We start from the raw sequence: 17,107 nt of genomic DNA, 5'->3' as shown, positions 1-17,107 counted from the left end.
ACCCCCTGCACTAATCTTATTATATCACCATCTATCTCATGACCGCTGTTGACCCCGCACCCAGCGGTCAAACTGACCTGCCTAAATGTGGGGAGGGGACTCAAACATGCAACTATCACGAGTTCCTCACGCGCTTATATAACCGGGAGGCGTTGCCTCCCCTTTTACCACCGCTGCCCCCACAGCCTGTCTACCGTCGGGAGCTAAGCCCTAGCGCCCCACACCCCCTTCAAACCTAACCATTGTTATAATCTGTTGTATATATATAGTAAACATAACTTGTAAATATTATTCAGTTTAAATATATAATTTCTGTATGATTGAATCCTGCTTGTTTGTTTGGTAGAATAATTAAAGGCTAGGGCTCGTTGAATCCGAACTCGTTACCCCGTGGGCCGAGAACGCTCGGCTTACCAGAACTTGGTGTCAGCGTGTTTCAATCGAGCCTTACAGAAACTAGCCTATTCTACCTCTGATTGGACCCTTTGGCAAGTAAGGGGACAATCAGCCGCCAACTGACCTGTGAGACGGCCTTTTTAGGTCGAATTTCCATCATTTTGAACGCAATATGTGGGCCTCTGGCCTACGGCAAGCAGATTTAGCCTGCTAAAAGCGCCAGTTAAGACGCTTTTTCCGTGTCGTGTAGGAGTAGCGCTAGGTGCGCAGCCACGGCAATCGGATAATTTAGCTCAGACGGCTACAGAACTGAGTCTAAATTGGCAAGTGTAGCTGGGACAAGCCCCAGGACACCCAGGCCAAATCTACGAGACAGACAGCTGGGTGCTGGTCTCCCTAAGAAGGCAATGTGTGGCTGCGAAGCTTCAGCACACAAGTAAGCCCTACCACTGCGACGGATAGCAGACTTTGAGCCACAGGCACGGCAGGACGGGACATTCCCTGCCGCTGCCTCCCAGGATTCGAACCCGAGGCGCTGCAGGACGGGCCATTCCCTGCCGCCATTTTCGGGATTCGAACCAGCGGCGCTGTAGGACGGGTCATTCCCTACCGCCGTCACCCCTCTGAACCTTGCAGGACGGACATTCCCTGCTGCCAGTGCTTCCAGAATCACACCTAGAGCTCCTAGTGATAACAACACATAAGTGTGTATAAAATTGTTGACCAAGTGATAATTAATAAGCTCTAGTGATTCGAAGCTACAGTCTAAGCCACCATGGTAAGCGATACCACCATAGCTGCGGTTCGGCCACCACCAAAGTTTCTGCCAACCCCAGCCGAACGAGAGGCCCCCTTGTCTCAAGGGCAGGACCTCCACTTCCCCTGCCATGTCAGGGTGAGGTTTCCTACCCCTGACCCTGCCCAGCATGTACAGGTTGATGCCATGATTGATTCTGGCAACCGTGTACCAGGGTCTGCTGTAATTTCTGAGCACCTCATGCACGCGATGGGCGTGCAACGCATGTTGATTCCGGACAACACCCAGATCCTGACTGCTAATGAGGAAGGCCAGCCCCTCCAGGTAATAGGAAAGTTAAAAGAGTTATATATGGCAGTCTCACACACTCTTATACTCCATCTATACCACGTGACTGTGGTCCGGAACCTCTCACACCCTCTGAACCTAGGAGGGTATTTTCTCAAGGAGTTCGGAACTAGGCTCTGTTTCGACATGCAACCACCTTGCTTGTGGGTGCGTGGGGAGTTTATCCCACTCCGTGGCGTCCCCATTGACCGGGAGACAGCCGAGAGAGAGCTAAGTTATGAGGGGCCCCTGCCAGGCCCCCTGCCTGAGCAGCCGCGTGTGGTTGAGAAAGGCACACACTGGGTGGACGCTGAGCTCAACGCACACAAGGGAGCTAACCTGCTAGCCATGGGGTTGCCCCCAGTGCCCAAGGTGCCGAGGGAGAGCCTGCCAACAACGTTTCCTGAGATTGCCAGCCCTCCAGAACCAATCTTCTCCGCCGACACCTTTATCAACGGCCAGCCGTGTCCACCTGGCCCCCTCTACCTGGGACCTCCAGCCAGTCCACCAGCCAAGCCCGAGTCCAGACCCGTCAAGTCGCGGTCTGATGTACCCGGAGCCACACTCAACTCTCAGGCCCCGGCCTCTCCCGGCGCCGTGCCCGTCAAGTCGCGGCCGGACGCCCACGGAGCCAAAGCTGGACCCAGCACTTTGGCCTCTCCCAGCGCCGAGCCCGTCAAATCGTGGCCGGACGCCCTCGGAGCCACGCCTGGCTCCGACACGTCAGCCCCTCCAGAGGCCGAGCCCGTCAAGTCGCGGCCGGTGGGTCCCGGAGCCAAAGCTGACCCCGCACCAGCCACGTATAGGCTAGGGTTGGGCCGGATATCCGGTGTGGCCGGATATCCGGCCGGATACCGGATATTAAAACTATCCGGCCGGATATCCGGCAATATAATCTTTTATATTTTACAACAAAAATCTTTGTTTTTTTTAATCTTAAATGGTTGTAATTTTCTTTATTATTGAAGCTAGAAGAAAATTTTTTTCTGAATATTTTTATCTTTATGTAAATTTTATATTAGAAATCTCAAAACATAAATTTTGGCGGTGGCAGCAGTACTTGGCAGCTGCCAGCCGCAAACCGACGGTTGGCAGGTAAACGGCAACGGATTTTATGAAATTGTAATAAGTCATGAAGATATATAAAAAAGCTTAAGTTTAAAATTTGAAATCTTCAAGTAAAAAGTTGCGGTCACAGAAACCGTTTAAAGATTTCTGGAGACCTGGAGGTTCAGAACTTGCAGGATTATACCTGGAACCTGAAATCGACTTGAACATCTATATTACATATGAGGAATGAGGATGTACGACCATAGGATATTTTAGTATTAGATAACATGAAATGCTTTGTTTAAGTAAAAAAATATTTTTATTTTTTACCTGAATGACCTTACCAGATTTGCTGGCATCCTGTGCCCGCCAGGAAGGAGGTATTAAAAATTTTCAACTCTTAGTTATGTTTCATACCCATATTTCGAAAGTCACTCAGTTGTAGCCCTCTACCTTTTATACACAGAAAATGGGATAGAAAAAAACAGAGGGGGGGGGGGGGCAGGCATTTAACACCACCTCCCCGCCCATCCTCCAACCATTAGGGGTTGATATTACATATTGAGGGTAGTAATAGTTAATTAGATTTATTTGCTATGGAGATTTAATAGTTACTAAATTTTTAAGTTTTAACCTTAATTTTATCCTATTATATAAAGTAGTAAGCTTTTTTTTGTCTGTAGCGAAGGATCTCGCTAACTGATGAACCGATATGGTTCGATATGGTTCTCCTTTTTAGGTCCCAGGGTGGTTTAAGTCCGTTTAATTTTTATAAAAAAGTCGTTGTAAGGTTTTAAGTTATTTTTTCTGCATTTTCATGTCCTTTCTAATATCCCTAGATTCTAGGGACGCAGCCGCTAGTATAATATAAAACACCAGTTTATGAAGAATTTTTTTTGCGATTATTCGTATTTTCACAATAGCTTTCCTCCTATTTTTAGCCCCTCGCTTGCGGGGCCAATTGCCTAGCCCTGCAAGGCAATCACCTAACCAAATATAACCTAACCTAACCTAAAATAACCTATTAAAAGCAATTTTAAAAATACAACGAATCGCCCCCTAAGGTCCGTTGCTACGAAAGGGACTATATCCTTTTTTGATACTTTAATATGTAGTAATTTGGCCGGTTATCCGGCCGGATATCCGGTAATTTGGCCGGATAACCGGATATCCGGCGTTGGCCGGATATCCGGCCGGATACCGGATATCCGGCATTTAAAATCGGCCGGATATCCGGTATCCGGTATCCGGCCAAAAAACTATCCGGCCCAACCCTAGTATAGGCTAAGCGCTGTCACTCCAACTGATGGCCAGCCACCCCAGCTCCGCACAGCCAAGCGGGTGGTCCTGCCTGGCCGCGGGGTTATGGCGGTCCCTGTTGAGCTAGTAGGCCATCGCACCAAGGATGCCATCCAACTAGCTGCCCCAGAACAGAGGTTTGGGGAGGATCTTGTTATTCCAGAGGGCCTGTATGCCCACAGGCCTGGCTCTGCCACTGTGTTTAGAGTACTGGTGGTCAATGAAGGGGAGGTGCCCCTCTTGCTGGATGCTGGCCTCCCAGTGGCAGGGGAGCTGGTCAAACCTGACATTCTAGAGGTCTCTGATACGCCTCCCCCGCGTCTCCACTCGTTCCAAGAACCTGCTGAGCCTATAGACATGCAGGAGTTGTGGGAGGCCCTGGAGATGGAAGACAATGAGTTCCTACGCAAGGACCCCCTGCTCAAGAAGGAGGTCTGGACTATGTTGTCAGAATACAGGGACGTCTTCTCCAATTCTACCCCCGGCTGCACAGACGTGGTTGAGTTGCAGCTGCGCCTCAAGCCAGGGACCCAGCCGATCCGCCAGAGATTTAGGGATCTGAACCCGCGGCAAGAGGCTGAACTGGAGAAACAACTGGACACCTGGCTACAGGAGGGAGTTATAGAGCCGTCAGACTCCGCCTGGAGCAGCCCCCTGGTGCCCATCAAGAAGAAGGACGGGAGCACCCGCTGGGCCGTCGACTACAGAGCCCTCAACAAGTGTCTGGAACTGGACAGCTACCCCCTGCCTAGGATCCAGCAGTTGGTGGAACGAGCTGGCGGTCACCGTGTCTACAGTGCTTTAGACGCGGTGGCCGCATACTACACCATCCGTGTGTCCGAGGACAGCCGGCCCTGCACCGCCTTCACCACCCCCAAGGGCTTGTATCAATGGAAAAGGATGCCCTTTGGCCTGGCTACGGCACCGTCTGTCTATTCCAGGTTTATTGCAGGGGTCCTAAACCCACTAGGCACAGCCAACCTCCAGTCATACCTTGACGACGTCCTGACCTTCCACCAGGATACCTGGGCCCACCTGGCCAGGCTCCGAGAGGTCTTGGAAGCCCACCGCAGGGGAGGGATCCGCCTCAAGCCATCCAAGACCAAGCTGTTCCGATCCAAGGTAGATTATCTGGGCCACACCCTCAGCCGTGAGGGGATAGCCATGCAAGAGGACTATATTGACCGTATCTTGGACTGGCCAGCCCCTAGCACCCCCAAGGATTTGCTGGCGCTGCTGGGGTTCTTTGGATACTACCGCCTGTTCATCCCAGAGTATGCAGACCTCACCTACGAGATGAATCGACAGAAGACGGCCAAGGCCCTAACCTGGACGCCTGAGATGGAAGCCCAGCTGCTGCAACTCAAGGACAAGTTCCGCAAGGCCCCCATCCGAGCGCCGCCCAGGTTTGATTTGCCAGCGGTGTTCCAGCTCACCACAGATTTCAGCAGCCGCGCCATCTCTGCCATACTGAGTCAATGTCAGGATGGCAAGGAGAGGCTGATTGCCGCCGTGGGGCGCAAGACAACCGACCCTGAGACGCGCTACCCGTCCTGGAAGGGAGAGATGGCCGCCATTATGTATGGGATCCGAAAATTCCACGGCATCTTGTCCTACCGCAGCTTCCAGATCAACACTGATTCCTCTGCCTTGCTACAGATGAAATCACTGAACACATCCACAGGGATGGTGGCCCGCTGGCAGGAGGAACTAGCGGCCTTAGACTTTACCGTCTGCCACAGGCCTGGCACCCAGAATACCAACGCCGACGCCCTCAGCCGCCGGGAAGATGCCAACATGCCAACGGCTAGCGCCGAAGAATTAGCAGAGCAGGCTGAGTATATCCACAACCTTTGCCAGCTAGGGGAGCCCGCAGCTAGCCGGCCTCCTGCCGCCCGACTGGATCCAGCTAGAGTATTGGAGGCCCAGACACAGGACCCCCTCCTGCTCCGTGTCCGCCAATGGGTGGCTGATGGCAAAGCCCCAACCAAGGCTGAGCTGCGTGGCAAGGAACGAGACGAGCAGCAGTACGCCAGCCGCTTCCCAGCCCTGGGGCTTGACGAGCATGGCTGCCTCACCACCACTGACCAGACTCTGACAGGAGAGAGGACAAGATACCTGCTGCCTTCGGCCCTCCAGCAGGACGCGTTCTTTCTAGCCCATGGGACCCCCATGGCTGGGCACTTTGGGATGGACGCAACTATCGCCCGCGTTGCCATGCACTTCTGGTGGCCCAACCTGGCCCGTGACGTCCGTCTGATGGTACAAACCTGCCCTGAGTGTGTCCAGAAAGTTACCAAGGAGAGGCTGAAGCCCTGTTGCACCGCCACCTGGCCACGTTCGGATGCCCCCTGAAGATCCATTCCGACAATGGAATGGAGTTTACCGGCCAGGTATTCCAGGAACTGGCCTCCAGGCTTGAGATTGGCCTGACACATCCACCACCCTACAACCCTCAGTCCAACCGAGTGGAAAGGTTTCATAGGACGCTCAACACAGGCATGCGCCTGTTCCTAGACAGAGACGATAACAACTGGGAGCCCCATCTGCCTGCCATCGCCTTCGCCTACAACACCAAGGCCTGCAGATCCACTGGCGTGACCCCGTTCCTGGCCTTCTTTGGGAGAGAGGCCAAACTTCCAGTGGACATGGTACTACGGCTGCCAGATACCGAATATGCGTCAGTTCCAGCCAACGTCCAAGCTATCCTGCAGCGCTACTATGCAGTGTATGATGCCATCCAGCAGAAGGAGGAGGGAGCCATCCGGAGGAGCGCGGCAGCTTACGAAGGCACGGCCAAGTATGAAGTTGGAGACTTGGTCTGGTACCTGGCCCCCCGCCTGGTGCCAGGGAAGGCAGCCAAGATTACCAAGAGATGGACCGGCCCCTGGAAAGTAGTGAGGCAAGCTACAGAAGTACATTATGTCATCAAACCTGCCTCCCCAGTCGCCAGGATCTCAGAAGTTACCGCGCATGTAGGCCGACTGCGCAAATACACTGGAGATGTGACTGCCCACCAGATCCCAGCAGACATCCAAGTTGATATGGACGGCGACGAGGATGCCACCGAGCTGCCAGTTGGAGCGGCGGCGCCCGCAGCTAGCGACCCAGGACAGTTCCCAGTACACCAGCCAGCCGCAGCCGCCCCACAGCCTAGCGGCCAGGATCGTGACCCAGTAGAAGAGAACCTGCAGGAGCCGCCCAACGAACCACCGCCGCCGCCGCCTGCTCCAGAGCCACCCAGAGATGCCATCTGGAATCCTGACGCGGACATGGAGAACCTGCCAGCCAGCAGCGAGCCTGTAGGAGAAGAACCAGCCACTGCGATGGAAGAGGCCGCCCCAGAAGACGAAGCTGAAGCCATGTGCCCCCTGTTGATGACAGCCATCCCCATCCGGGTAGGAGCTAGGAGACCAAGCAACCTGAACCAAGCAGGCGCCCCCATGGAGTTCTATGCGCCCTCTGCCATCGTCATTCCCCCCTTAGGAACCACCAGAGTCAGCCTAGGCCTCCGTGTCCAGTTACCAGCTGAGGCCGAGCTAATCCTGCAGACGAGGCAAAATTTCCAGCGGCGGGGCTTGGCCGTCGCCAACCCACGCCTAGAGGCCAACCAGGAGCTGACAATGCTGATATCCAACCACAGTCAGACCGAGCAACGAGTGTCCCGGGGAGCCTGTGTAGCCCGAGCTGTCCTCCATCGAGCTGTGCCCCAAGAAGAGCCTGTCCTGCGCCGGCATAGGCTGTCGTATCCCCAGGTTCAAGGCCTGGTGGCTCGGGAGCCACGCAACCCTTGAAGGGGAGGTTGTGGTAATACGACACCCAGACGGACAGGCCGTTTACAGAGTTGCTTCGCTGTGACTTATGATAACAAACCCCCTGCACTAATCTTATTATATCACCATCTATCTCATGACCGCTGTTGACCCCGCACCCAGCGGTCAAACTGACCTGCCTAAATGTGGGGAGGGGACTCAAACATGCAACTATCACGAGTTCCTCACGCGCTTATATAACCGGGAGGCGTTGCCTCCCCTTTTACCACCGCTGCCCCCACAGCCTGTCTACCGTCGGGAGCTAAGCCCTAGCGCCCCACACCCCCTTCAAACCTAACCATTGTTATAATCTGTTGTATATATATAGTAAACATAACTTGTAAATATTATTCAGTTTAAATATATAATTTCTGTATGATTGAATCCTGCTTGTTTGTTTGGTAGAATAATTAAAGGCTAGGGCTCGTTGAATCCGAACTCGTTACCCCGTGGGCCGAGAACGCTCGGCTTACCAGAAAATATTTTAGGTGCATTTGGAAACAAGTTAGGCGTAGTGTGAATTCACTACTGCATTTTATATAAAGAAAATATTAGATTTGGTATGAAATCCCGCGACTGTGGCTCAAAACGTATCCGCTCGTTGTCAGGGAGGTGATAGGTTCGAATCTCTGTTTTTCAACGCGACATAATTAAAGACGTTAAAATGGTTCCTATTGCTACTTACATATTTACATCCATAATGATAATACACAAAATAACTTTTTCTGTAGAGTAAAATTAGTGGTTGAAACGTTTGAACACTCAACTTAATCAACCTACAAATTAAATTCATTAAAAGTCCCCAAAGTTGTTAAGCCAACGGATAAAAAATGATATTATAAAACTTTGGGGACTAATGTAATGAACAGCTCATTGTCTCCTCTCTCTCTCTCTAAAATGTATCATAATCTTCTAGTTGCTTTGCTAACAATGATAAAAGGTTTATTTGTGATTTTGTATGTACGTCGCTCGCTCAGACTCGTAACGCAGGTAAAAATGAAAAGGATAAAATTTCTGCTACTTTACTTCTTTCTCCTGGCATTTAGGGATACATTCATTGAGCATAATTCTATTTGTAATGATTTATTGAATTTCTTTATAGAGCCTATAAAAAAGACGTCATACAATACAAATGGCCAATGATAGGCCAATACACAGACTAAATTTGAATTACCAATGGCAGGCCAGTATACATTTTAATTGACCAATGGTATGTCAGTATGACGTCATTCTTCATAGGCACTATAAAATCCTTCTGATTTACTTTATACTTACCTAATTCTTCTATTACATTCACAATAGTAAACTCAAATAGCGCTTAAAATAAATCTGCTAAAACCAAAATGAATTTATTTTGTTTAAGATTTTACTAGTCTTATTTTTAAATCAATTTCTGGGTTGTTTTATTTCCTAATTTTTTTAGGAAGAGTGGTCCTGAGATTGTTTTAGGCTATTTTTCAGCCTCGCCCCCCCCCCCCTTTTTCGAAACCATTCAACAGCCACTAATTCTAAAAATAGCAACAGATTTTGGTTTGATACCTATGATGTTGTTAAAAACAATTTAAATTTCTCTCTATCCCAAACTTTCAGTCACCCCTCTATGCAACGTTACGTGAAAAGAGGAGTGGGGTAGGTCTATTTTCCAGGGATAAGACAATGTCCGATAAATTGATGTATATCCCAATGACGATACACAAAATTACCCCTTTTGTAGATTAAAATTTGTGGTTGATGAACCAACCAATCACAATTCAATAAAAGTCCCCGAAGTTGTTAGGCCAACGGATAAGAAAATGTTATTGAAAAACTTTGGGGACTAGTGTAATTGAACAGTCAAATTCCCCCTTTCTCCCTGTTTATTTTCACACACGCACGCATACCTTACCCCCCTTTTCTAAATATACCTTTCTCCCCCCCCCCATCTCTTTTTCAAAAACATCACTAGTTTAGAGAGAGCTCTAATTTCAAAGTCTTTCATTTTTATCAATATTACAACTAATGTCCTAGGCTTTATAGCATAATATTTAATTGTGATTTTAGGATGCAAGCAACTCTAAAACCCACTAATTTTGTCTCTTTCCTATTTGAAAATCTAAACATTACTCAGTTGCTTTTAAAATTTAGTGATACGTCTAAAGACTTCTATTAGTATCTAAGTTTTATTATATAGAAAGAACTATTTTGCCCCTCAGTTTCATTAATATAAATTAAGCATATTTTTTACTGCAAATTATAAAAACAATGCACTTTATTACAATAATGATTTGATTACAGAAAAGTTTTTTTTGGGGAAAAAAAGATTTTTTTTACAGATGAAATTTCTTCTTAGTACGTGTTATTTTTAGTGATTTTAACGCCAGAAAAGAAAAGGTGTTCTTTTTTTAGTGAAGGAATTATCTGTGACGTTTTAGTTATTTATCACATCTTATCATAAACAGCTTTCCGCTGATTTTAAAATAAAAAAAAATTATAAGATTAAAAACTCGGGCCTAAAAATACTGGTATTAAAACTTATGATTTTTATTTAAATATTTGTAGAAAAACTGTCTTTAATAAGATGCTGTACATGATTTTTCCAATAAACTTAGAAAATGGGGGAAGAATAATTAATCTTGCATTGTCCTGTCCTTTCTTCTGTGATTATTTATAGAGTTCTAACAAAGAGGAATCTTTTTGCTCAGTTTTTGTGAAAAAATAATTTTGATTATCCACTGGATTAGAACCGGTTCTCAGCTATACAAATAAAATTATGTGCAGCATCGTATTTCAGACAATTTTCCACAAATATCAAAAATAAAAATCTAAAATTAATGCCTGTTTTGTTAGTCCCGAGGGTTTTAATCTTTCAATTTTTCATTTTAATATCCTCGGAAAGCTGTCAATATTACGATGCGATAAAAAAACTATTTTTGCTTTAAATAAATTATATACGTATTTTAGTGATTTTATATATTAATTAAATCATTTTTATTTAGTTATAGAGAAAAAGTTGTTTTAATAATATGTCTTAAAATGATAAATTTTGACATTTAACCCTAACCAAAAGAAAACGTATTTTTTGGATCTCGCATTGACTGTGAAAATTAATATGATATTCTTTAAGTTTATTATTACAAGTTTTATCAAAACTATGAATCATCAGACAATGGCCGATAAATTGATGTACATCCCCAATAAGGATACACAAAATTACCCCTTCTGTATATAACAATTAGTGGTTGAAGCTTTTGTACACTAAATAACTTAAACAATCAAAATATGCTAAAGAAAAAGAAAACTTTATTATATAACTTTGGGTACCATTATCATAAACAGCCCATTGTCCCCTCTCTCTCTCTCTGATGACTCATCGGAAATATTTAGAATTGATATATGTAATGTCAGTTATATATGATCAGTAAAGTAGTGACTTTTAAAGTAAAGCTTTAAACAAGGATGACAACATCCTTAAGTAGCGAAGCACAGAAACATTAAAACAAATTGATGTTTCATAGTTAATTATGCTCCATATTAATGGAAATGTTCACACGAATTTTCAACATTCTAACTTGAATAGGAGCTGAGCAAATTACGTGGAAATACAGATATTTAACCCCTGCACCCTCTATTCTTTTACTATAGAGTAGGTAAATATTTTTATTGATAATAAAATACTGTAATCAAAAATATCTGATTATTAATCTATTTCTGTATCAGCTTTCACTATATTTTGGAATTCTTAGCAGTTACGGTGTAGATATTTATTGAAAAGTATTTTTTAAAGCAAAGATTTTCTACATTTTAGGTTAGTATGTTCGTAACGAACTGAACAGTTTTTATAGAACTAATCCTCTTGATGTTTTGAAGAATGTTACTAGAGCTGGATCTTGAAATCATTTAGTGGTGAGCCAGATCGGGGTGAGCCAACTTTCCACTAATGAGAGCACATAATTTTATGAAATGTCGCGCTGTGATTGGCTGAAATTCGGCTCACCCCGATCTGGTTCACCACTAAAATGATTTAAAGATCCAGCTCTGGACAATAAGTGAAGCATGTATTTAATCCAGTCCTAAAAATATAAGTATATCCCTAAACAAGTATCTTGTATTAAAGAAGTTTTTTTAAAAGAATTTTCTTACAATTTTGTTTAGACTTTTGCATTACTAAACTGCTTTTTCAGTTCTGACATTCTACAAGTGTTAATGTTCGTTTGTCCTACCGTTTCAGGGATTTGCTTTATGAATGTTGCCATCCTTGTTTTGCAGACATCTCAAGTGCACATACCGTGAAAAAGATGGTGTTTATTTTGGTCGACAAAGGGACCTTTTTAATGCATTATTATCCGAGCTTAGATTCTACTTTTGTTTAGTTTATTACTGTCATATTGTTAATATTTAGCCATTGGCCTCTTTTATATACATTGCTTTTGTGGTGGGCGAACAGATCTATAGTATAGATGTATATACAGACAACTACCCCCCTTCATTTTTCAAAGACCTCTTTCGTCTGCTTCTAAATTATTTTTTGCTACTTGGCTGTGTTAATATAAACGACACCATTGGTTGATTTTCAATTACCCAATAAAAGGGTTGCGATGGGGAGATACAGTTGTTTAACCCTTTCTCTCTCTAGTGTTTTACTCTAATGGTGGGCGGGTGTAGAATCTTTTGTAGAAGCCATTTATTTTTCGTTTGGTTTACCTACCACACTCTTAGCTAAATTGGGTTTATCCTGCTTAAGGCCACTACAATGCTTCCCTAAAAATTTAGGTACAATGTCGATAGTTATAAGCAGCGTTGATATGGCTCAGTAAATTTTGTCATAAATACATTTGTTATAAAAGTACACATGTCATAAAAACATATGTTATAAAAGTACACTTGTCATAAAAAAAATAAGGTACATTTGACACAAAAACATTTGTCATTAAGGTACGTTTGTCATGAAATACATTTGTCATAAAGGTACGTTTGTCATAAATTACATTTGTCAGAAAGGTATATTTCTCACAAATTATATTTGTCATAAATGTACATTTGTCATAAACTTTTTTGTCATAGATTTACATTTGTCATAAATTATACATGTCATATAGGTACGTTTGTCATAAAGGTACTTATTAAATAACATATTGGGTCCATTGTATGTCGACACAATGCATATTTAAATCCAAAGGATAATCAGTTACGAAACATACTTTATTGCTACAGCTACAAAATTCCTCCTGCCCTGTTAGTTTTTATTCCCCCTTATTGCTTAAGTGCGTATGGAAGAAACATAAATTGCCTAATAAAAATGACGTCACAAATGACCAATGTGTGTGTGTGTGTAACCCATTATACATTTTACCATTATTCAATACAAATTTATAATGGTTTATCATTGGTCATTTGTATTGTATGACGTCATTTTTAGGCACTATAAGCTGCTTATGCTTTTTGCAGTTTCTGCTAAACACCAAAAAATCTTGCTTGTCATTTTTATTGTTCTAAAGATGTTGTTGCACTTATGTTTTTCTTCAAAAAATATTTTCTCCTTTCAAAATAAAAAATGCTATTTACTCAAATCCTTAGGAATAGGATAAATTATGAATCGCACCGGAAAAGTTTGAAATCGTTACGCACAAACGGATGGACGTACAACAGACCTTAATTAAAGAAAAGCTTTGCTTTAAAAAGTACATTATACAGTTAGGGAGTTGAATCCATTTTTATAGAAGCAGAAATATAATCTATGATTAAAACTGTAATCTACCTTTCCACTTTCCCCTCTCTTGGTGAAGATATCTTCAACGCTGATACGATTTTTGAAATGTAAGATTCTACTTTCCCTTCTCTTGGTGAAGTTATCTTCAACGCCGATACGATTTTTGAAATGTAAGATTCCACTTTCCCCTCTCTTGGTGAAGATATCTTCAACGCCGATACGATTTTTGAAATTTAAGATTCCACTTTTGACTCTCTTGGTGAAGATATCTTCAACAAGAGAGACAAAAGTGGAATCTTATATTTCAAAAATCGTATCGGCGTTGAAGATATCTTCACCAAGAGAGGGGAAAGTGGAAGGGTAGATTACAGTTTTAGAGGGTCCAAACCATAATCATAGATTATATTTCTGCTTCTATAAAAATGGATTCAACTCCCTAACTGTTATAAATGCATATATTTTCTTATAGAATGATATTAAATATGCTTCTTTCAATAATGTTTTTCTTTAAAAACTATAGAAATATTATTAGCCAGAACAAAAAACTGATTTCAATTGAAAGCGCAACTTTTAGGCGGATTCTATAGTTATTCAACCACTGTATTTAGTAAATGACGACTGATATTTCCATCGACATAAATAATTTAATACTTTAGACACATTTCCTGTTTGGCTTCGATTCCGATTAATATTCGCTGGATTAGAACTTGTTCTTACCCATACTGAAAAATCATGTATAGCATCGTATCACAGACAATTTTACATGAATATTGAAATAAAGACCATAAATCTTAATCTGTTAACGGCACTAAAATTTAACGTAGAACTGTAATTAACTTTTTTATAACCACTCTAGAACCCAGCTTATAAATTTCATTATAAATAGAAATTATCAGGGAGGGAGGAGTCATTGGGCTGTTTATTTCACTAGTTCCTAAAGTTTTATAATAGCGTTTTCTTATTCGTTAGCTCAACACCTTTGGGGACTTTTTATTGAATTTTGATTGGTTTGTTCATTAAGTTTAGAATCTAAATGTTTCAACCAATTGTTGTAATTTAAAGATTGGGTAATTTTGTGTATCATCTTGGGTTAATACATTAATTTATCGGACATTGTCTTATCCCTTTAGATCCCTGATAAATTTCGTTATAAATAGAAATTCTGGTTTTGTAAGCTTGCCGTATAAAAAAATGTATTTAAATGAACTAGTCAACCATTCAATAAAAAGCAAAAATAAATAGATACAAATTTATGCTCTTTTTTCAAGCGAAGTGTTTTCTGCTTATGAATTTTTTATTTTTGTTTAAGTACAAGATTGAAAACAATCTTAAAAGTGAAGCTCACCAAATTAGAAGAACAAAATTGAACAATTACACTTTTTAAAAAAGCCACTAACTTCATATTACCCTGTAAAATTTGGTGTTAAAATAGCCAAAACTGTACCTGTTAAAAAAATGGCAAACATATTTTTTTGTTCAATGAATATAGATTTGTAACTTTCAAAATTATACTCTTTATTTAATTACTCTTTGAAATTGTCTAGAATACGATACATGACATGCTTTTTCATCATGGCTAATAACCGGTTCTAATCCAGCGGATATTAATTGGTTTCAAAGCCATACTGAAATAACTTTTACGATATTGTTAAAACACAAATTTCTATGGAAGCAGACGGAAAAAAATGTACAAAAACTTTTTTTTATTAACTCAACAAGATCTTTTATTATTAGTGAAGCGAAAAATTATCTTAACAACTATTTTCATTCCTGATTCATTATTTTACTTGCTTCCGAGAATTAGTATTAAAAAGCTAAGCTTTTCTAAAATTACGGTCAGTCTGTCCGTGAGGATTAGATATTTTTTGTTTGTTAATATAGACATGTTAGAATGCTTTATCGATTGCAAACTTTGCATAACAGTTAGGTACGATTTAGAAAGCGTAGCAAATATATAATCGTTACCAAAAAGTCCCTATGCTAATTTAAAACATTCAGATTTTTTTGATACCATTTTTATCATAGGTATAAAATGGGTTAATTTTTGTATTTTCATCCTTAACTTTTTTTAAGGAAGCTAGATAACAATCTTATTTTTAACAGATCAGTTTAAAATAAAAAAATTATAACTTCCTAGAAATATAGTTCCGCTAGTAAAATATATGATACATGCGGTCACGCCCCTAGAGGCCTCTAGACACGGCTGAGGGAATAGGGGGAGGGGGGAAGTCGATCCTTCAATTTCAATTTTAGTTTTATAAAGGAAAAGGAAAATTTTTTTTTTGACGGGGGCATTTTTTCTTGGGGCGATTTTAAATAAATATTAACCTACCCTGAACCTTTAAAAAGCTTCACTGCAAAGGAGAAACAAATCGCTTCATTAGATTTTCAAGTTTTCTGTTATCATAAAAAAGAAAGGAAGAAAGTGAAGAAGGGCATAAGAATAGAAGAATTATTTAAAAATCACGAAACCTTCCTAAAAAATAATATGGCCCAAAATGATGGGATTGTTGACAAGAAAAACAAGAGGTAACAGACTGACGGACGGACAAATTTAATTATAAAATTGCTTCGGTGCTAAAAATCCAAACGAGACTGGATTTTTTGTGTGTGCATATTAGAGAGAAAAAGTGAAATCTTTTGATTCCGGTTCATATTTGTTTAGCCTAAAAAGTGGGTTGTACACAATAGAACTTTGTTGTTTTAGACTGACTAACCAGGGATCTAAAAAGAAAAGACAGTGGCCGATAAATTGATGTACATCCCTAATGATGATACACAAAATTACCCCTTAGATTATAAGTAGTGGTTGAAATGTTAGGATAGTTAACTTAAAGGAACCCTGCAAGAAAATACACCGATCTAAATGCTGAAAGACTGTCACAAGTAAACCCCTTACCTTAAATTTGAAGCCTTCAGCTTCAAAATTTGAAAATGGGAGACAGTTGATCCTCCTTTAGTGTCCTTAAAAGCCTTTAGGGGCATAACAGCTAGTAATAAAGATATGAAGCTGTGAAATAGAAAATAAATATAGACAATACTTTTTAAAATAGAGGATATCAACAGGGTCTTCAGATAACAACCACAAGTAATACAAATAAAATCATCATCAATTGACAAACGGACAAATTGAGTTATTAAGCTGATGTTTATTTGTCATAATGTGAAAAGAAGAGTATTATAAAAGAAAGTAAGAAAATAGGTATGTGAAAATGACCTACAGATTAAGTAAATTAAATACTGGATGCTTACTGGTACAAAGCAGAAATCTTAAGAGATAAGACAAAGGCCAAAAGGCCAAAATTACCCATATTTTAGTTTATTAATTATTAAGTTTCAATGTTGTTAAGCCAACTAATATGAAAACGTTATTTTAAATCTTTGGAGACTAGTGTAATAAACATCACATTCTCCTCTCTCTCTCTCTCTAGAACACTACATATAGAAAACATTCTCTGGAAAGACCCAGTATATTCCTATAGACAGTTTATTTATAGTGCAATAAAGTGTATATAGATAGTAGAACATAGCACCACATAAATCTTAATAATTTAGATATTACATTCTTTTCTTTCTCTCTCTACCTCTCTCTCTTCCACCGTCTCTGTCTCCTTCTTTCTTTCTCTCTTTCTCTCTCTCTATCTCTATCTCTTTCTCTATCTCTCTCACTATCTCTCTCTCTATCTCTCTCTCTATCTCTCTCTCTATCTCTCTCTCTATCTCTCTCTCTATCTCTCTTTCTCTTTCTCTCTCTCCTTTTCTCCCACTCCCTCTCTTATT

The 17,107-nt window shown here is 41.7% G+C and overlaps 1 protein-coding gene across 1 annotated transcript in view; it reads left to right on the top strand.

The window, feature by feature from the left end:
- LOC145305445 (uncharacterized) overlaps positions 1-17,107 on the top strand; it is a 344,737-nt gene that overhangs the window by 208,199 nt on the left and 119,431 nt on the right. The window lies entirely within an intron of this gene.

This window comes from Acartia tonsa, chromosome 2, assembly GCF_053477335.1.
Source record: "Acartia tonsa isolate MP-2025a chromosome 2, ASM5347733v1, whole genome shotgun sequence".
NCBI classification, from domain to species: Eukaryota; Metazoa; Arthropoda; class Copepoda; order Calanoida; family Acartiidae; genus Acartia; species Acartia tonsa.
This window is presented reverse-complemented; position numbering and strand designations above follow the sequence as displayed.